Source organism: Lampetra fluviatilis, chromosome 31 (genome assembly GCF_964198595.1).
Source record: "Lampetra fluviatilis chromosome 31, kcLamFluv1.1, whole genome shotgun sequence".
NCBI classification, from domain to species: domain Eukaryota; kingdom Metazoa; phylum Chordata; class Hyperoartia; order Petromyzontiformes; family Petromyzontidae; genus Lampetra; species Lampetra fluviatilis.
Genome location: NC_136305.1, coordinates 3,518,211 through 3,540,385, shown reverse-complemented (window position 1 = coordinate 3,540,385; position 22,175 = coordinate 3,518,211). Strand labels below are relative to the sequence as shown.

The following is a 22,175-nucleotide window of genomic DNA, read 5'->3' as shown; positions in this document are numbered from 1 at the left end:
AATTAATACCAATGACCGACACCAATCTGCGGAGGCTTTTTTCTCCAGCGCTGGATCGACAAAGGGCTGCGCATTGTCATCACGATTGATTCATGATTCAAATCAACATGTCCTTGTTGTCGCTAAACTAAGTTGAGCCAATTAAAATATTCCAAAACGGAATTGTTTCCCTTTACTGGCCACCACTTGGCATCGAGTCATGTGATCTATGCTGGTTTTACAGTCAGGTCCCAATTATAATTGTTTCCAATTGGATGGGCTCCAATTGGATACTCTTAAACCAAAACATCTCACTGCATTCAAAATTAATTTATTTTTAAATATATGAAGGGAATTTTAATCACGTTCGTGTGAGTAAGATGTTTTTTTTAGGAATGACAAATACATTTAATCCTCCCAATCAATTTACCAAAATAACTTTATTAATATAAACAGCGCCACATAATATAAAGTGAATTTGAAACCATAAAAATTGTAACTTATCAGCAATATTATCATCCCATAACACATGGGCTTTACTTTAATCAGGGCATTACTCAATTCAATTTAATTATTTACAAAGAATATTAATTCCTGCAGTCACGAAAGCTTGAAGTCAAGATTTATTTCCATCCTTTTCTATTTTGGCGGTTGAGAATTCAGGTGAATCGATGAAACCAGGAAAAATTAATTCCAGCAGATGTTGTATAAAAAAAAGTACAAAATATTATATATTTCACTGGTTTTAAAACTACAAAGCCAAATTTTGTACAATTCTCACAAATTGACGGAACTTTATAATAACTTGAAAAGACATTGAACTTCACGGTCAAATGTCCAAGGGTAAACTTAAAAGTAATACAATATTTACATTGAAAATCCTCACTCAGTCTCAAGGCACTTTCAGCAAGGCTCCCACTTTAAATGTTTTTTTTGCTCAATCCCTGCTGAGAATGTTTTGCATACGAAGAGAAGAGCTGAGCACTCGGAGAGAACCTGCGCACAAATGAGGACGAGGGGGGGGGGTGCGGTCTAACATTTTAAAATCTCCGCAAAGAGGTCAGCCAAAACCGCCTGCAGTACAACCTGCTGAAGGCATCTGATTACAGCTCTACAGGTGAGCGCCTCTTACGCGACGCAATCTCAGCACGGTCCATCAAACCCCGTCTCTGCAGGTCCACCGCTGGGGGTGCATGGGCCGGAGGGCCGCGCGCGCACACAACAAACGGTTAACGGCTCCACTCCGGAGAGTGTCGCGGAAAGTTAATCCGCAGCGAAATAGTAAAAATAAATAAATAAAAAGAAAAAATCCAACTCGCCGTGCACCGGGGGATGAAAGCTGCATTGAGATGGCTTCTGCGAGACATGGCGAGCATGAAGCTGCGAAAAAATTGACGACGATACCGCCAGCATCAACAGGCAAGTTTGAAAGCCCCTTTATTTGTGTGGTTGTTGTTCCCAGCTTCTATACCAGGCAAAACACTGCCCTGCTCACGGTAATGTCTATGCTTGTTATACAAGGTCTGCCTACATTTCTCAGTCTGAGGGTAATTCGTGTGTTTTTGTTGTTAAGGTTTGGGATTTTGCACTCGATTTTCATCCGTGTACTGGCAGAATTGAGAGAATGCAAAAAAATATATATCTTCAAATTATGACGGCGATGGCTATTTTAATATTTTAATTGGGTCACCGCAGAAGACAGCGGACAATGTGGTCGCAGTAATTCACAAGCTTCTTTGCCAATTCCACTGCTCGATCGCCCATGATGTGTCAGGCTTGGAGGGTGTTTGAGCGTAGCCTGAGGCTGCTGGTCAACAAGAGTTGGTCAAATTAGGGCCCCTGGGACAGGTCCGGAGGTCACTCGCCAATAATGTTAAAAAATTATATGTTTTCATTTGAACTCAACACGAGCCCGTACACGGCACTGATCACGGAACGAAAAGGGGATTGGACAACAGCAACAAAATGTGCAAGCAAAAGCCGCGAGATCGACGTGGCATGGCTTGGTGACCGGCGGCGGATTTTGCGCACTGCCCCATCCAGGTGGAGGAGCCTCTAGCAGACGGGAAAGAGGGGGGCGGTAGGGGGGGGGGGTGCCAATGATGGCTATCCATGGCCGGGAATCAAACCGAGGTCGCCGGGTTCATAACGCAGCACGCGAACCGCACTCCCATAGCTGCAGGCAAACGAGACCACGTAAATTGGATTTTCACGGCGTCCAAATGTGACTGCATCTCAAGACGCCGTGCGAGTAAGGTAGTGGTGGGTGGAGGGAGGTCAAACGTTTCAACATCAGTTGTAGTACGGGGGATTTTTTTTTTAATTCTCCTTTTTCAAAGAGGAGGAAATGAGGGGTAACAGGCTAAATATATTAGAAGGGGAAAGGAGACAATGTTCTGGAAAGGTTCAAATGCAGCTGGCACTGGATTAGCCTTGGCTGGCATTCGTGCTGTGGTTGTGTCAGCAGAGATGCATCCGTGGGTCAAAAAGGGGGCATCCGCTCCTGTGCCCTGACATTTTCAGAGGGCTGTTGCATGTCACAGTTGTAAAACAAAATAAATCAGCAATTGCTGAGGCTTATTTAAGTTGATTAAACGAATGCATTCGGTCAGTAATTGGCATTCCAACTGAAATAAAAACAGTGGGAGAAAAACTGATATCGAACATCGAAATCGAGGAGGACAAGAAGGACAAGAATACATTTTTTGACCTCCTCTAAAATGTTTAGCTTGAGTGCACCACTGCACGTCCGTGTGTGTTTTCGATTTGTTCATCATCGCAATGTGAAAACAACAGAGGCCATTCAATCAAGCGAAATCAGCCCAACTTTGTGGCCATATGCTTTACCTGTAAATTGATATCGGAACATAGGTGTTGGTATTCCCTAGGACAAATTCAGCCTGGACGCAAATTGTGACCCAGTGCGGTGTCGTGAACATCACCACCCGGGAGACGGGAGGTGGCCAGGTATGTTTGGCGCTGGCCTGACGCCCATTCAAATGCCATCACGATAAGTGTAGCGATGCATCAATTGTTCAGCAGTGATTCTTTAAGCTCGGAATACGTGCATCATATCAGATGTTTAAGAATTAATGTACTGTCGTTGAATCCATATGCATCTTATTAATGAGTTCACATAACCCCCACCCGAGGATGGAGTGGTGGCGCAGTGGTTAGCGAATCGCACTATCCGCTTGAGCTCAATTCCAGACCATGACTAACATCAGTGTCGAGTGATATCAGAAATGATTCTGAGAGTCAAACAACCTCCATTATTGACAAAAATGTGGAGGCCTTCGTTCAACAGTGGCTTGACAAAGGGCTGTGAACTTTAAATATATTTTTAATTATCAGTGTAACCACTAGTGGCTTCTACGTTAAACCTCAATATAAAATAAATAGATGATTAATCAATTAACTTTCGTGAAACGTAACAATTCATCAAATCTCCCAGTGTGGCTGAACCATTTTGCCTCAATTTGCCAAAAATATGTATCTGCCAACAGCACTCCCTAGCCAATTGCGGCAACGCTAATAAGGATAATGTTTGTGTTGCTATGTGTGCTGGTTGATTTTGTAAACATTTTCGGCATCAGACACTTTGAACTTGGCACAATGATTTATATTTAACGATGGGTGATAATGGCACACAGATGAGCTTTGAAAATAGTTTTTTTAAATGTTTTAGATGTTTTGCACGCAGCTTTGCACTTGTGTGTGTGTTTCAGCGTGGGGAGCAGTAGCGTAGCAGTTAGCGCGCTACACGATAAACCCTTGCGACCCGAGTTCGATTCCTGTTCTCGGCCAACACCAGTGATGAACATCTAAACCGGTGCTGGCCCTCCCCCTAGGTCGACTCAACCTTAAATGAGCGCCTGCTGCGATGTGTAAACATGTGTAAACATCGCAACGAGGGAGACAAAGGCGAACGGGCGTGGTGCTGGTCACCCACCACCTTGTGTGCCATGCCGGCCGTCATAGGTGCTACTCGCAAGCAGCACTTGATCCTACCGCCTGTGAAGCTATAAGCGAAGTCTGTGGCGTGTTTGTACGCGTAGGTGAGTGTCAGTGTGTAAGTGTGGACCTGTGCGCCTTGCAGTGAGCATTTATTGCGGCAAAAAATTTGCCGCTCGGTCTTCGTTGGCGAGCTTAATTGATTCCACCATGAGATAATTATATTTTTGTAAACAAAAAATAAATGAAGTCGTTAATTAATTTGGGTGAGCGTTTGCTCGTATTTCAGTTGCTAATTGCGAGAACATAAACATTCATTATTTGTGTGCGAGCTGCCAACTGATTGGAGGATATTTTATATCCAAACAGTGTTGCCGCAATCCCTATGAGAATGAATACATTAACTGACCCGGTGTAAGATTAATTGAAATGGCTACCAAATCAAATATTGGACTCTTACCGCGTAAAAATGTACAAGAGAGCCGCCAGACAATTTTGGGAAAAACGCATTCCTACTTTTGTAATATAGTCAATCACATTAATATACGTGTCCATTAAATTAATTGGATTCTATTCTATCCTCACACGTGACGATATGTTCAGGAGCCAAATGCCAAGCGATGTCGAGGTCTGCTCGCCACGAGAGGACTTCGGAACAGAGAGTTCGTGTCGTTTTTGCAATGTCCCCCCCCCCCCCCCCATTGAAGGGACGCACGCTACAGCAGTCTACGATATGGTCCACAGTTTGGGTCGCATAGCCACAGTCACGCACCTGTGGCGTGTCCTTAATTGTCCATGCTGTTGATGATCTCATGCGGTTCATTGGTTACACCAAACGTGCGTTCTTAAGAAATGGCAAAGCCACAAGGTGCCATGGATTTCGATTTAAAGCTTTCGTGACTGCAGGGATTCATCTTCTTGGTTCTTTCGGTAAAGTCACGTAGAATGGAAATAATAAAATAATAAAAATAAAACATAATAAAATAATTCTCACGACGTTTCGGCCACAACGCAAGCAGCCGTCCTCAGGTGAAGAATAGGTATGTCGAGAAGACAGAGTCATTCATTCATTCATTCAGTCGAGAAGACAGAGTCTGAATGAATGAATGAATGACTCTGTCTTCTCGACAGACCTATTCTTCACCTGAGGACGGCTGCTTGCGTTGTGAGAATTATTTTATTATGTTTTATTTTTTATTGTTTTATTATTTCCCTTCTACGGGACTTTACCGAAAGAACCAAGAAGAAGGTGCCATGGTTGAATGACGTGTTCATTCTGGACGTCTGCGTTGTTTCCACTCAGTTAGCCAGCGGTCTTCGCGGATTTCAGTGAGATTTTCGGATGTGGGAAGCCAAAGCCATTCGTTGTGGTGTTTTGGGCCGTCGGTGCTTTGTTGGCTTTGAGGCACCATGTGGTTGGAGGAACTGCCATGCTTTACGGATGGAGTAAGTGAAGTCCAAGTTTTGCAGTGACGTCTTCCCAACATTTTCTTCGAGTAGAAGGCAGAAGTTCCAGCAGTGTAGTGCCCTTATATTAAATGAATAATACATTTAATAATACAGGGCTAATTGACAGGCCTCTGTCATTCTACTGCTGGATGACGGCCTCCCCACACTGTGTTCATATGGGGGTGTTATGGTGGCGAGATGTTAACTACCTCACCTGGTATACAGAAGATCGTGGATTTGATCCCGACCCTGACGCCTGCTGTATATTTGGAGTTTGCATGTCTTTTCCCCCGTGTTCGCGTGGATTTTTCTCCGGGTCCACCGTTTTTTCCCTCCACACTTAGAATCAGTGTGCGTTGAGAATATGTGGCAGCCATAAATGTCCACGTGATAAGCCACTTCGTTGAGCTATCATGTGTGACCAAGTCGCTTCTGAAAAAAGAGCTATACAGCTCAGTGGGCCTTACCTGGTCAATTAAAAATAGTTGTTTGACCATACTTCACCATGCTGGTCAGTGTGGTTTTGTGAAGAGCGGGAACCCAGGGTCAGTTTCGCAATCACTTGCCACTGTTAACCACGGCTGGGATTTGAACGAAGGTCGCCGGGTTTATAGCACATTTAAATATTAGCATCACGTGATGTGGCTTTTAAATTGCTTTAAACATGCAATAGGGCTAACCTTTTTCAGCGAAAATAGTTTTCAGAACCATTTTGTTCACTGCCTGTCATGCACTTGTAACATTACGTCAAATGCACTCTTCATGCATTCACTTATTCAGTACATTGCCGCGGCTGTTTGGAATGCACAAGGGAAGATGTGTGGAGAAAAAAAAGCGGAAGACATTACTCCTTTGGTTCTACAAATATTTTGATAGCAATTATCACATCTTGAAAGATTACTGAGCTATTTGAATTGATGGTGAACACACCATCAACAAAATCTGTCGCAACGGAGATTTATTTTATTTCTGCACGCACAGCAGTGTCACGTCTACTTACCGATATGATCCTTTTAATTCTTCTTTTAAATATTTATTCATTTCATGATCGAGTGTGACATCTGCATAATCCTTCTCAGAAATAGTAAATTGTTCTGAGGTGAACGATCCTGTAGTTTTAAGAGGTGTTTGTTTTATCTTACCTGAAGGTCGTTTCAATTATGCTAATCTCTAATAATGCTCAATCATATTTGGCTCGTTGTGCCTTTGTAAAGATGGATTATTTTCACACCTGGATTTGTCGCGTTGTAAATAATATACCCTTAGTTAATGTTCAGCCTCGTCCAGAATAGCGCTCAGCCTTATCCAGACCACCAGCATCGAGAGAACTGAATGTGTGGCCATTGTGTTATATTTTTTTTCTATATAGAAACACCAACTCAAAGAGAGGTGGTCTGAAAAAAAACCGACGAAAAAATAGTCTAAAATTGACAATGTGTGTGTTGTTAAATCTATGAATTTTTGCAGCCTGCTGTGTGACATATTTGAAATGCAGTGCAGTGTGCCAAAACCCATGTTATGCAACTCCACCATGTTTTAGAAATACATAAACTGACCGTGATTATTTTCACGTGTTGATTAGTACATTATGTAACGAGGGCAGAGTAAGAACCATAGAGATATATATATATATTCTTGGTTCTTTCGGTAAAGTCACGTCGAAGGGAAATAATAAAATAATAATAATAAAACAATTAAATTCTCACGACGTTTCGACTGCAACACAAGCAATCATCATCGGGTGTGAAAATTTGAAAAAAACGCCACTTTTTTCAAATTTTCTTGCTGTGGCTTTCACACCTGATGATGATTGCTTGTGATGCAATCGAAAAGTCGTGAGAATTGCATTGTTTATTTTTATTATTTTATTATTTCCCCTTCTACGTGACTTTACAGAAAGAACCAATAATATGAATCCATGCAGTCACGAACGCTTGAAATCGAAACCATAGAGATTTTGGTATTATTACATAATATTATTACATAAAATTATTACATAATATTTACATGGCAGTGCCTTTTTATTTTTCTCACACAAGAGACCAGGGTGAATGTAGAGCAGTTATTTACGAACAATTACTATCACAATTTAGTTCTAATCCACATTCGCAATTGCATAGCGGGCAGGTAAAAAGCCTATTCATTTGGTACGTTGAAGTACAACGCATTTTTGTGACCAAATCGTGTGGAATGCGCCTGATATCGTCATACCTCAGAAGCTAAGTAGGTTCTGGGCCTGGATGAGTGACCCCAGGGCACACTTAAGAGGCTGTCTTGAGGGCTCAAAAGGCAGTGCAGCAAAATCCACGGTTGTTCTCTCCTTCCCCCATCGTCGTAAACCCACACCGACCGGCGTGGTGAAGTATGACCGGTGGATTTAGATTTAGAAAAATCCACCAGCGGGGCTGTACATGTTCGCGTTACACAAAATGCAGCGTGCTTCAAAAGAATGTTAACACTTCTGAGATTTTTTTCAACAACACAACAATAAATGTGCCTCCGGGCTCTGGAGACCACCTGGAGAAGATTCCAGGCAAGCGTTGACAATGATGGCGAACATGTGGAAACTCTTTTTATTTTTGAAGCTATTAACATCTATTTGTTATCATGTTACAGAGCATCATCCGTAAACGATAGTCCCATTAAAGTGGTAAAACATTTTTCAAACACCCTATATAACACGGAAACCACATTGGTCAATTCCATTATAAAAGTAGCAATAAGCCACCTGCCTTAAATGTATTTCTACCGCAATGGGCCCGCGATGGGAGTCAACAACGGTCAGGCAAAGAGACCCCCCCCCTCCAAATAGCAACGCAATCAGTGCCAAAGCACTCCCGCTGTATCACGGAGCTCCATGCTGCAGCACAATCCTGAGACAATACCGTGTTGGTGACTGTGGGTCACTGCACCAGATGGCATTTTGTGTACGGAATGCACACAATAAATGAAAAATTGTGCCCATGAAGATAAAGAAAATTGATTATGATGACGACGTTGCTGGAGCTGGTGAGGATTTGAACGTGGTTATATTTTAAATGAACATTAATCGAGCGTGTAGTACATTTCTGCACCCCCCCCCCAACCCACACCGAACTCTCTATGCCAAGTCGACAATTTCCATATTTATCTTCCAAGTCGACAACAAATTCACGGTTTTGATTTGATTCAATCATTGATTATTTTGGGGAAAGTCGCACATGTAAGTACATATGTATGTTGAACTTTTTTTTGGACCGTACGTAGCCAACCGTGCTCATCGGAGGTGCGATTCATCGAGTGGCCGGACTATTTCTATGAACAAATAAAAAATGTACAAGTCCGAAATCACCGATGCTCACACCCGTTCCCTTCACGCGTGTATCACGGCACGAGAATAAATTCTATGAATCATTGATTATCATCATCATCATCATCAGCCACGATCAATCAAGCTGTCTCAAGCCTTCATGGTCCCCACTATGCAACAATAAATCTTGCTCATGTACGTGATCCGATTACATTTCTCCATCTCTGCAGTGGCCGTATTCTCGTGCATGTTTCTCCTTTGTGTGCCACTCCGACCCACCTTCCATCAACCCTTGTAAGCCACGTGTCATGCCCAAGTCCACTTTATTTAGAGTACGATTATGAGCCACTTCGTTATCATTTGTGGCCCCGTCGCGTCTGAAAAAGAGCGATATGGCTCAGTGGGCCTGACATCTGGTCAAATAAAAAAAAATAGTTTTATTTTATTTTGTTAACAGTCAATATAATGTATCTAACTCTGTGTATGTTCTCTATTCCAAATGCGTCCTCTTTCCCTCTCTTAGTTTCATTCCAAGCACGAACTTCGCCGTGCTTGCCTGTGTACTTTTCACCCTTTGTTCCAATGCTTTTTTTTCTTTTGTCAATTTCCACTGAAATATATATCGTTACATGCCCACCGTACAAACATTGCACAGCTGTTGCCGGAGGAGCGTCAAGCAAGTGGCTCTTTTTGAAGAAAAAATAAATCCTGGAGCCGCTGCACACTACGCTTGGCATACATGCCCCCGTTTGGCTGTACTCAACGAGTCGGGGGTGGTGGGGGCGGGGCAGGCGTTGTGGGACATTATCGCGACCCCCAGCTTTCAGGCGGATATCTTGCCTCGGAAATTAATCTCGAGTCCTCAGGCAGGGTGGGTGGGGTGTGTGGGGGGGTTGGGTGGCTCAAGAGTGCACAGACGACGTCGCGGATGGCCACGCGCCCGGCGCCCGCCAAAGATGCTCGGTCGATTTTTGAGACCGTCCGTCAACCCGTCTCTGAAATTGCACTTGGGTTTTTAAAACAAGTGTTTATAGCGCGAGACGAGGGTCCGCCAAGTATGTATCTCTCTCCCGTTGAGTTGCACCAAGAACCGCAAAGAGGGACGCGAATGAGCTGAGAACGCAATTCAGATGATCTGTAATAGTTTTGTTTTTTTTAAATATGATAAGCGAAGCAATTGCACACACGCAGTTGTGATTCCCGCCACCTTGGATGAAACAAATTAAGTGCTTATTGAATATTACATTTTACGTTCAAAACAAATCAAAACGCTGTTGGATTGCAGTAAGCAATATGTGGCAAATATATTTTTTCTATTGCAGCGAGTGAAGGAGTTAGAAAAATATATTTGCCACTCTGAATTGCAGTTAAAAAGATAATTTTAGGATCTTAGCGTCGGATAGCCAAGAAAACAAAACCTGAGAAAATCTCAATCCTCGTTTAATTGAGTGCCTGTTCTTGCAGGTTGAAATATAACTGACGGCTCAGGGTAACTTTGGAATGGTTAAACTTCACACACAGAGTTCTTTCAAAGATCGTTTCGCACGTTTATTTTAGCACGGATTGTTTACGAATCGCAGCCAAAAAATGCAGAGTAATTATATAGCTAAAACAATGAATTGGATAATGATTATTTATTAAATTGCTTACTCCTCTGTTGGAAATTAATTACAGGAACACTGATCCTCTGTAAACAGCACAGTGATGGATTTTAATTCCCAACGTAAAAACAAATATTAATTGCATATATTTTAACATTGATTTCCATGTTATATGCAAATGCGTCATTAAATTGCATCGGTTTGGGAGGCATGAGGCATTTAAATGAATAAAAAAAATTCCGAGCCACATCAATGTACGTCATTTAAATATTGCACATTTAATATGCTTCCTAACCTTGAAAAATTACCGATTGTTTCATTATTACACAAGTATTCATTAAACCCATTTTCTCACCTCACGTTCAGCATCTCCTTTAACAACATTGAATCCTGTTTGACTATTATAATCTCTGCGAAATATTTGTTTTGAATGTTGAAAATTTCGAGGTAAAACACAGCAGAAAAGAGGTTGTTGTCATTCTATTCTCCCCACCGCGGTTTGAAGGATAAACTATCGGCACAGTTTGTGAAAACAATGGGGGGAATTTCGAGAGAATTCTACAAAAAAAACCCCAATGTTTTTATTGCCGTCATGCTGTTTCTTTTAGCATATAGTAATTCAATTATTTCCCATTAAAATGCGGCAATTACCGTCCAGCGGTTTGATTAGTGACTGCAAGGGAGTGATCTGGGCCATTCATTACGATGCCAAAGAAGCTCTGCAATTACGGGCACCTAATTTATAACGAACGCACAATAAATTAACCGGCAGAAAAAAGAGCAACAACACAACACACGCTACACTCGTGTAAATATTGCAGTGCAGTAGAAAGGGGGGGATTTTTGTTTGTGCGAATGCAATGTTATTAGAGCAATACTTTTAATATCATTGTCTTTTTTTTTCTTCTTGGTTCTTTCGGTAAAGTCACGTAGAAGGGAAATAATAAAATAAAATAAATAAAACATAATAAAATAATTCTCACGACGTTTCGGCCACAACGCAAGCAGCCGTCCTCAGGTGAAGAACAGGTCTGTCGGGAAGACAGCGTCTGAATGAAACACCCCCAGGCTTGGAGCGTATATTTAAGCTGGGTTGGAGGGGGAAGAGCGCCTTGACAAAATAATTTGCATATCAATAGGAATTTAGCATATTTATGGGAAATGCAGATATGGGATTAGTCATTGTCTTTATTGTCATGGTTACGTGGAGCGGTGGTACAGTGGTTAGCGTACTGGGCTACATACCGGGAAAACCAAAGTTCAATATTCCCGGCCCTGGCTAATATCAGTAGCGAGTGATATCTGGACCGGTCCTGAGCCCCTGCCGGCTTCATCGACCCATACTGACGGAAAGTGGTGAAGTATGGTCATCTGACCCCCTTAACTGACACGCCATGGTGAGGCTTTCATTCACTAATGGGTTGATGAAGGGTTGTAAATGATTATTATTTTTACCACAATTTGTGTATATTTAATTTCCATTGTTTATTGCCACAATGAATCTTTGCTTCGCGACTACTCTTGCAATTAAAGGACTTCATATTGAATTTGCATCATTATTTTTCATAGCCACAATTTTACCGGTACATCAGGCGCTCTTATTACTGCTATGTGTCATCATTTCCATCGTGGCTTGTTGTGGCTAAGCCCAGCACTCGTCTGGTAAGAATAGTACAGCAATTCTAGATTTGAAGCTTGCGTGACTGCAAGGATTCATATTCTTAGGTTTTTTCGGTAAAGTCACGTAGGTAAAAAAACATTAAAAAGTAAAATAAAATGAAATAAAAATCACGACGTTTCGGAGGCAACACAAGCTTCCGTCTTCAGGTGGTACCGTCACAGCCACGAAAGCTGTATCAAGTAAATGAGAGATTGCAGGAGCTACCATTCCAACCATTATATAAACGGAGTGGTAGCTCTTGCAATCTCTCATTTACTTGATACAGCTTTCGTGGCTGTGACGGTTCCACCTGAAGACGGAAGCTTGTGTTGCGTCCGAAACGTCGTGATTTTTATTTCATTTTATTTAACTTTTTAATGTTTTTTACCTACGTGACTTTACCGAAAAAACCTAAGAATATAGTACAGCAAGTACGTCTATCGCCCATCAATCCAGGCTCCCCCCCCCCCCCCAACATGCTAAATGCTCAATACACATTCGTGACCAAATTTGAAAAGAAGTCTTTAGACTCGGTGAAACTTTCTTGGGGAGCATCATTGCCACTATCATTATGATCGACTTGATCGAAGCAGGTTCGTCGCCTGGCAAAACATGTGTTGTCGCGATTCCTGGTTGCATTTCATGTCAAGAATACTTAGTGGCCTCTTAGTCGCTCGGGGTTTGTGGTTCAAGCTCCATCTATTCCATCTGGCCCTTCACTCCCTTTCACCTTGCAGCACTGCACTCCCTGTAAGAGATCTTGAGCAGTGAATAAGGGATGGATAGTCGAGGTTGTTTCACCCTGCCTTCCTAGCAGTATTTATTTTACGTGACGACATATTTGTAGGTGCATATAAATAAGGGGCATTATGTAGAATTGATTACACCTACGGGATCGACAGCATTGATGTAAGGAAGCATGATGACATCAACATCAGCCTTGGTCGAGATGTCCTCCCGACCTTGACAAACAACTTGTGAGAATAAATGACCGTTTCCTGCAGGGTGAAACGTAAATTCACTGGACATCTGTGTTAAAGAGCTTCACAGCTCATCGGATTCCTCCCGTATAAATACAGATTCTGATTCAGAAGCGGGGTCTAGTTGTGAGCACGCGTACAGCCCTGTTTCCAATCCACTGCTGGACGAGGGCCTGTCTATGCCGTACGGCTTTGTGAGGGGTTAACATTCGATCACACTAATCAATGCGGGTTCGTAAAGGCTTGGAGAGTGAGACACTGGATCATAGCACGGTGGACAACGGCGAATTCTACTGCATTGCATTTGCTGATAACGCAGCCTCGCTGCCGCCTCTAACATCTGATTAATGCCTGGCTGTTGCCCATTCAAGAGCCATTCAGGCTCCAACCTGCTTAGCATCTGACATTTAATGTGCATGGGCGCATTTCCTGGTTGGTGTGATCCTAGGCTGCTGTGGGAACACTGCGTGGGATCTCAGTGCACGGGGAACTTCCCTCTGCAATTTACCTCGCACAAAGTGGCATGCAGCACTGTAACTTTGGCACTGACACGACCACGCGTAGGCTAATTAGTGATAATTGCTGCGCCTAAACCCTGATTCGTACATAGAGAGCCTGTGCTAGGCAGAAAGCAAACTCTGAAAGTGAGACTCTCACTTAACAAATGATTATTAATTGAGCTAACAAAGCCATCTCGCGCATCCCATTAAGACAATTATTTGGGAATGCATTGCATCACATCATACAATTACCAACAACATAGATTTGCTACAATATATTAATATAAATGGCATATACATCACATATATACGTGTCATACATATTTACATGTCTTCGTGGCCTAATTAGGGCAATCGTGCACCACTTGAGCTCTCACCCTCCTCCCGGAGCGATGTGGCCTCACAGACCATCGCTGCGGACTTATTGCGGAGGAATCGAGCAACAGCAATTAAAAACCAAAACCGCATTCATGATGATCGTGCATCTCGACAAAAAAAAAACGGGCAGACAACGTCGAACGAGTCAACGAAGCCACGCAGAGGTATGTCAGCGATATCCCGTTTCCCAGCACAACGATACACAATGTGCACGAGATGCACTCGTGTTGTTTTCCGCGGGAGTGGAATGCAAACATCAAAACATTGTCAAATACACCTACCGAGTAAATGAAGACGAAAACAAATGAACAAAAACACACGGTCAAGGGGCATCTTGCAAATTGCTTGTCACTGCCGGCATAAGAAGGTGCTCTAAGTCACCCGAGATGATATTATGGTCTACTCTGCCCAGATGCGTTTGGTAGGAGTGAGAGTAGTCGCGCATTCACCCGCTGCGTGCGATCTGCCGATACGTTGACTGCGGCGGTATCCATTTGTACTGCTCGGTGGGCAGAGACGGTGGGAAAGGATTTAACCAAAAATTGCCGCAGCATTTCGACTGCCACGCCGAATCAAACCAGGGACCCTTTAGATTGCAAGTCCAGCCAGCGAACCATTACAACGCGGCGGCATCCCACCTAAGTAGAGTCCCCCCTTGAAAATAAATAAGAACTGGAAAACTCCGCCGGACTATTCTCTGTGAAAGTTTAAAACTGTTGTTATCAGTCATCTAAGTGCTTGCAAGACACTGACCTTATTTTCTACCCCCCCCCCCCCCTTGAACACAACATTTTGCACGCTCTTAGGAAATCTTTTCACATCTTGTATCGTCTCCTTGGCCAGCGACCACGCTCCTGATCCATACGTCGCAAATGTAATTGAGGGCATCTGCTGTCAAATACAAAAGGGGATTTTTTTTTGTGTAAAAAAAAATTTTTGTGTAAAAAAAAAAATCCCTTTTGAATTGCACTCTTTCTGAGAGTTTCACTCTTTCTGTCAAAACGGCAAGGAGGAGCCAAGGTTGTTCACCATTCCATTGTGAAGCACTATTGAGGGAGAAGATTATTTCTCGAACAATATCCATTGAAGGAAAGAAAGCTAAATCATATTTTGAGCCGTCTTACAAATCCATCGCCAAACCTTGACTTCCCCTTCCACTTGGGGAAGCTTTCTCAACGCTTTTGTTCGGGGGTGCATGCACTGGAGTTTATTATTTGCGCTTTCTTCAAGGATTTTACGGTGCTGTTGTACAAGCAGCCATTCTGAGAGCGAGGACTATTGGGATTGCAATGCAGTTTTATTCGATCAAAATTCCCCCTCCCCCCGTCTCAACCAAAGTGCGTATCTCAATTTACCTCCATTAATGTTTTGGTTAATTTCCAAGCACTCCAAACTGCTCTCGTCTGCCTCTTTATCTAATGATTTTGAGTCCATTCGGCCGTCAATAACTGCCCAAGGTATGCAACACGGATGCGTTTCCTAATTGCGACCCTCCAACATATCTCTCCAATTGTTTAATAACCGTGTTACACATTCGTTGTTTTTTGCTCGTAATTATCTTGTTCCCAACTTTGCGGCCCTCTTTATGAAGTCCGTCAATCATTTACTGTAATTCATTTCTATTGGTTGCTATAATGACGGTCATAAAACAAATTAGATTGTTAATATTTTCTCTATTTATTTTTAAGTATTTACGTGTCAATCCATTGTGGTTTTTTTCATCTTCTCATATCCCTAAGAATAATTTATTACTTCAGGCAATCTCAGTGTGGCGGTTCCAATTTTGTATATGTAATTTTTTCCTACACTTCTTTCTTTTAGGTCTTGATTTGTGAGCGAGCGAGTGAGCGAATGCGTACATTTTTTACGTAAATGCATTTTCATAATCTACAAAGGCTAAGCATAATAATATTTGACATTCATTAGTCTTTGCCAAAATATGATTTATAGTTGAGCCAGTAAATACGAGTGTGTCTTCCGAGTTTGTTCCAACATCTGTCTCCGCTTATTTGATGATAACTACAGTTAATAACATTTAATCCAGGAGCTTCCTTTTAATGTTAGTGTTGACGCCTGGATATTTGGAGTTTGCATGTGCTCTCTCTCCCCGTGGTCGCGTGGATTTTTCTTCGGGTCCTCTGGTTTTTCCCTCCACATTTAGAATCAAAATGCGTGTAAAGGATTAGTCTGCTATACATTTCCACACGATAAGCCATTTCGTTGAGCTCTCATTTGTGGCCACGTCGCTTCTGAACAATAGCTACATAGCTCAGTGGGGCCTTAGCTGGTAAAATAACAAAAATAGTTCGTAGTTTTATAGTTTATAAAAGTTCTGTAGTTGTCGTTCTCTACGCACAACTTTTCCAAGACAAGGTCGTCCCTTACAAGTGGCAATTACAGGGCCGGGACTTCCTTGGGGCCGTTCAGGAGTTATGATTTGATGATTGTTTTTTTACCCTTTTAACTGGCAACAAAACTGACACCTTTTATTACAAGGAGTCATGTTTGCATAGACCACAATACCTGCAGTCATAATGCAAACAAAAAACATAACTCTGATAATGTATGCACTGTCCTTGAAGTTGATTGGTCCACACCCGAGACAGATTTCCTTAGAGCCTAGTCTCACATGGTGTTGGACCAAATGACGCCAAAAGGCGCACAACTCAAAGACAATGCACCATCAGAGTATCAGAGCTCGGGGTAAGCATTTACACCATTGGAACCTCATTTGCCAGTAAAAAATATGATAATTGTTTTTTTACCCTTTTATCTGGCAAGCAAACTGACACCGTTTTTACAAGGAGTCATGTTTGCATAGACCACAATACCTGCAGTCATAATGCAAATAAAAAACATAACTTTTTGTTTGCATTATGACTGCAGGTATTGTGGTCTATGCAAACGTGACTCCTTGTAAAAAAAAGGTGTCAGTTTTGTTGCCATATTAAAGGGTAAAAAAACAATTATCATATTTTTTACTGGCAAATGAGGTTCCAATGGTGAGTTATGATATGTTCAGCCATCAGGTCCCATCAGGACAGGCCTTTTAGGAAGTACCTGGTCGCTTCTGAAAAATAGCTCTGTAGCTCAGTGGGCCTGACCTGGTAAAATAAAATTAGTAATAAGAGTTCAAATGTGTTCTGCGGTCACACACGGAAGAAAAAACATGCATACGCATGGACTATTTAACACTTTCCAATATTTCGATTTAAAGCTTTCGTGACTGCATGGATTCATATTCTTGGTTCTTTCGGTAAAGTCACGTCGAAGGGAAATAATAAAATTATAAAAATAAAACATCATAAGATAAAATTCTCACGACGTTTCGGCCACAACATAAGCAGCCGTCCTCAGGTGAAAAACATTAGGACGCTGTCTTTCTGACAGCTCTGTTTTTCACCTGAGGACGGCTGCTTGCGTTGTGGCCGAAACGTCGTGACAATTTTATCTTATTATGTTTTATTTTTTATATTTTATATTTCCCTTCTACGTGACTTTACCGAAAAAAACCAAGAATATACTTTCCAACATATTTTGCTTCTCGGAACAATTTAATTCGCGACAAAAACGTTACCTTCCGAGACGCAGAACCAGATGAAGTCACACGGCGCACACTTTTAACCAATTTGGCCGGTTTTTTATCGAGGGCGAGTCCCTAAACGTGCTCCAACTTTCCACTAAAAAAAATGAAATAAAAAGTAATAAAAAGAAATAATAAAATTATTAATTAAAGTATTCATTTAAATTTCATTTTTTTTACGTACGTGACTTTACCGAAAAAATTAAGAGTATGGATCCTTGCAGTCACGAAAGCTTCAAATCTAGAATTTCCACTCAAAATTGAATAAAATTGTACCATGTGTATGAGTCACTGTGACCCCCCCCCCCCCGTTAGAGACAGACAGACGAATCGGCAGACTGACAGACAGTGATAATGCATTAACGCCTTCAACCTGAGTTGCAAACCACTTGTTTGCGTGCAGTCGCTGTCTGGCAGACTCAATCAACAATCAATCATTCCCTTGGTGTATAGCCAGGTAAGAGTCGAGTGGGATTTGCTACTCATTTGGAAAGGGGGACTGTGACAAAAAACAATCTTGGGATCATTAATCACAATTGTCAACATGAACAAAGCCACGAATGGTAACACAAACTTCTGAAATCCTCGTGTACGTGGGTGGCGACATTACAGGCACGATGGAAAGATTCTGAGTTTTCTTCTCAACGTCGGCTTGCGACGGCTTGTTCTGGCGCTACGGCTACAGCAGCCGTGGTGAGCACAGCATCCAGCCAAAATGGAGCGTGATCATGCCACCCTGCAATGAAATGATTCCCTCCGTAATAACCCGACGTGTTCTCAGGTTGTACCACGTGTTGACCGCACATTGTCCGACGTTTCGTTCTAATGTGCTGGAGCGAATGCCTTGGGTCTTGAACCGTACAACTACCCGTGAACTTGTGATTTGACGGTCTCCGCCTGGTCACCGCTGACTGTACACACTTGTTTGATTTAGTTGGCACTTAATTCTGATTTAGTTCGCACTTAATTCTGCATATTTACAGCATTCTTTCGCTCCACGTGCTGGGAGCTTTAGTTCCTTAAGAAGCTCCCAGCACATGGAGCGGCACATGACACATCGTTCCAAACAACACGTGGTATGTGGGCCGGAACGTCGGACAACCTGTCAGATAACGTGCGGCACACGTATGACGTCGTGCCGAATAGGAGGCGCACAACTTGAAAACACATTGCATAACAGTGCGTCCATAAATGACGTCACGCGATTTTGGACGATTTTTGACCCCCCCCTCGTCACATGGCGTCACATAATGTCAGAACCCCCCTCAAATATGACGTCACAAAGCTCTGCCCCCCCCCCCCCAAAATATAACATGCTTCAAATCGCTTTAAACTACAGTATTGTCATTTTAGTGCGTATTTAATGTGTCGCTGCACTCTGATGTTGTAGGAGAAAACATTTATATAAAAAAAGTCTATTTAATTAAGCAGAACGTGTTGTCTATATTTATTTAAAATTGCGCATTTTGATGTGACGTCACATTTCTCCAACACCCCCCCCCCCCCTCGTCACACATCGTCACAAATGTCTGACCCCCCCCCCCCCCAGGTGCGTGACGTCATTTATAGACGGCCCCTAACCATGTGGCATAATCGCGACAACCCACGGAGAAGTGTTGGCTCTCTCCGCGAGTAACGGGCATCTCTTCTGCTCCGAGTCACATAGGTTGAGCTCAAGGAGCATAAACCATCACGTGAACTCCGGCCGTGCTCGCAGCGGCTTTTGGCTGGCCGTCGAACAAAGACGGCCACTGCATCGCTCCTGCGTTTTCAGACGCGCTTCTGCGGCCGTCTGGAATGCTCTTCCTTCCGATATTAGGAAGCCACTGGAGCTGTGGCACTTTTAAATCATTTGAGTTGAAAACTCGTCACTTTGGTTTGTTGTCATTAACCCCGCACCTCCGATTTGCACGGTTTGCTACGTACGGTGCAAAAGAAGTTCAACATACAAAGACAAGAACAAATCCCCCCGGATAGCCTTAACAGAATGTCAGGGGCAATTGCTGTTTGCGAGCACCTATGAAGGCCGGCAGGGCACACGAGGGGGTGGGTGGCTAGCACCACACCCGGCCGCCTTTGTCTCCCCAGTGGCGATGTTTACCACACACCGCACCAGGTACTCATTTGAGGCAGTCGACTTCTCATTACATACCTACAAGGAGCCGTATACTTACACTGGCCCCGTCTCTTTGCATATCTAACGCAGCGATTGCAAAGGGCGGCTGCCCCCCCCGCCCCCAGTATTGCCTATTAGAAGTTGCACACGTGGTGAGACCTCACTGATTTAATGAATACCAGGGCGTCGGATTGAGGATTAAGCGTCGCTCCTACGCCTGCGAGAGACTACATGAAGCAGAACTCTATTCTGTTTCCACATATGAATAAAATATATTTAAATCCCATCGGCCGATTGGCTTTGCAGACCAACAATATCCGGAAGGTAAACAGCGGTCCTGAGTTTGTTAGCTCAAACAAATTCCCACTGTGGACTGGTGGAGGGGGGCTCTTAGGAGCAGCGCAGATATCACTCACATCTGAAGTTATTAGGGCCGGGAATGAAATGCAGGCCACTTGGTTTATAGCGGTGAGTGCTAAGCATGCTTCATTTTTATTTATAACATTGGAAAAGCTTCAGTGAGTCTCAATACTTTATCAGGAGGGTCCTGCATTGCACACTGCTGAGGAGGTAACAATTAAAACTCTGCACAGAGAGATTCATAAATCCACTGCGTTACCACCATCTCCTGGCCAGACACGATCAAGGAGTTTTCCGCGCTGCCAACGGGGATGAACATTGCTCACATCTCATTGGAAAACGATGACATTTTGAATCCATATCGATCGGCTTGGGTTGGTCACGCAAGTTTATCTCACTAAACCTGTAGAAATATAAGACTCGGTGGTTTAAAATGCCGGTTGCACACGTTTGATGAGATTGATTGTATGGCAGATTTTATGCGTTTTTAATGACGTAACCAGAAAACCCTCCTGATTTAGCTAGTGGTGTCCCAGGATCATAATTTAGCAATATATACCGTCTGGCTGTTAAAATAAAATGATGCATAGAAGGTAAAGCTGAAATAACTCCAGACGGAAAGTAATGAAAAGTACAGATTTTATATATGTTTTTTTTATTTCACCATTAAGCCAAATGCCAAATGTGTCACCTTCAAAGTCCCTGGGGCCGGAGCAACTTTAACTCACTTTGACGACGGGACACTGAGACGCAAAGAGCCTCATTTCTGATCACCAACAGCCTACGACAAAATCACCCCCGAATAAAACCAATCTCTTCAAATCTCTTCGTCAGAGGCTAAGCGGGATTTAGGCTTGGTTGTCACCCGAATGGGCGACCACCAGGGCTGTCAGTATGAGGCTTCGATGCGTGCCAGAAGCTGGCAGTACCAAACGTCGCCTCCGCGTAATGTGTGGTGGCTTTTCTGCGGCAACCCTGGCTTTCTCCCACGCGAAGTCAAAAGCTCATTAATGGAATTGGCCAAACATCCCGAGGAAAGATCCTCTTGAAACCGTGTCACGGGTGCTCAGTGAGCATTTCCTGCACCGTTCGCATGATTACGACTGCCATGATTAGCTCGGGGTGTTACGAATTACTCCACCTTGGCATTCAACGAAGGAGTCATCTGATCCCATTACATACATGCGATCTTCCTTAAGGTTGACAACTCAGGTCCCACGTGCCTTGACATACAAACCTCGCTATTAACTTCGCAACACAACGACCAGAGGGAAAAACATTGCCTTCCCTTCCTCGACTGTTTTTTTTGTTGTGACATCTTCACCAGATGCAGCTTTAACAACAGCATACCCAGGGCGTAAAGCATATGCAACATAAGCGAATCAAAACGGTTTTTTTGCGTGCACAATTTCAATGCATGTATCGTGAGCTTAAGAATCAATATTATTCGATTAATGCAATGCAATCACCTATTATTTTATGTTTTCCTTTTCCTACAAATTCATCCAAATTGTGTTGCTGTTATTATTATTTGTAAATTTTAGTGTTCATCTACTGTGTACAAACCTGAGATAGTAGCAATGGAAAGTGTACTTTCCTGTTGCAGGCTTGACTCTTTCCACAGTACAACCACTCTGGCCTTTTCTAGAAATTGGTATTCATTTTATCGATCCTTGAGTCTAACCATGACCGGGATTTGAACTCACAACCTTCCGTTCATGAGCCGCGTCCTCTACTGCTGCGACCACGCATCCGGACGACCGAAAGCTCTCGGGTGCCAAACTTACACGCATTGAACAATGGGCACCTCTGTTTACTTAACACTTATGTATGACCTAACCCTTACTCTTAACACTCGAGTAATCCAGCCCTAAACCCTCATCTATATCAATCGGTTACAATTGGCGTATCACTACATCTAGCCAGAGGAGCCTCATTCTTTTTTTTCACTATGCTCGTCTTTGGGATGTTTGTCGATTTATTTCATTACTTTGTTTGCACTCAGAAGGAAGACGCAGTGACCCAGGTACACGGGGCAAATACTCAAACCGTGGGTCAGCAACCCGCTTGCTGCGCTGCCCGCCGGCAGCTTGTCCCTCCGTTCGCGCCCGACACCCATCGAACCACGCGGCTTATCAGCCGGTGGCAGCCGCTGACACCTCTTTCAAGGTCAGTGTCCAAAGCCGAGGCACCGGATTTGAGCTGCGCTTGTGGGCGAGCGTTCTACGGGAAAGGATAAAAAAACATAAACATCATATTCCACGTTCGGCGCCCTTTTGAGACCTCAACGGTACGGGCGCACGGCCGAGGACTCGTTGGTCAATCG

General features: G+C 43.1%; 1 long non-coding RNA gene across 1 annotated transcript; it reads left to right on the top strand.

Annotated features, from left to right (window-relative positions):
* Positions 1-1,312: 1,312 nt before the first annotated feature.
* LOC144943571 (uncharacterized) lies at positions 1,313-21,869 on the top strand. Its single transcript, XR_013639508.1, has 3 exons — positions 1,313-1,398; positions 14,597-14,664; positions 21,855-21,869. It is a non-coding gene; the product is annotated as an uncharacterized LOC144943571 (long non-coding RNA).
* The last annotated feature ends 306 nt before the right edge of the window (positions 21,870-22,175 follow it).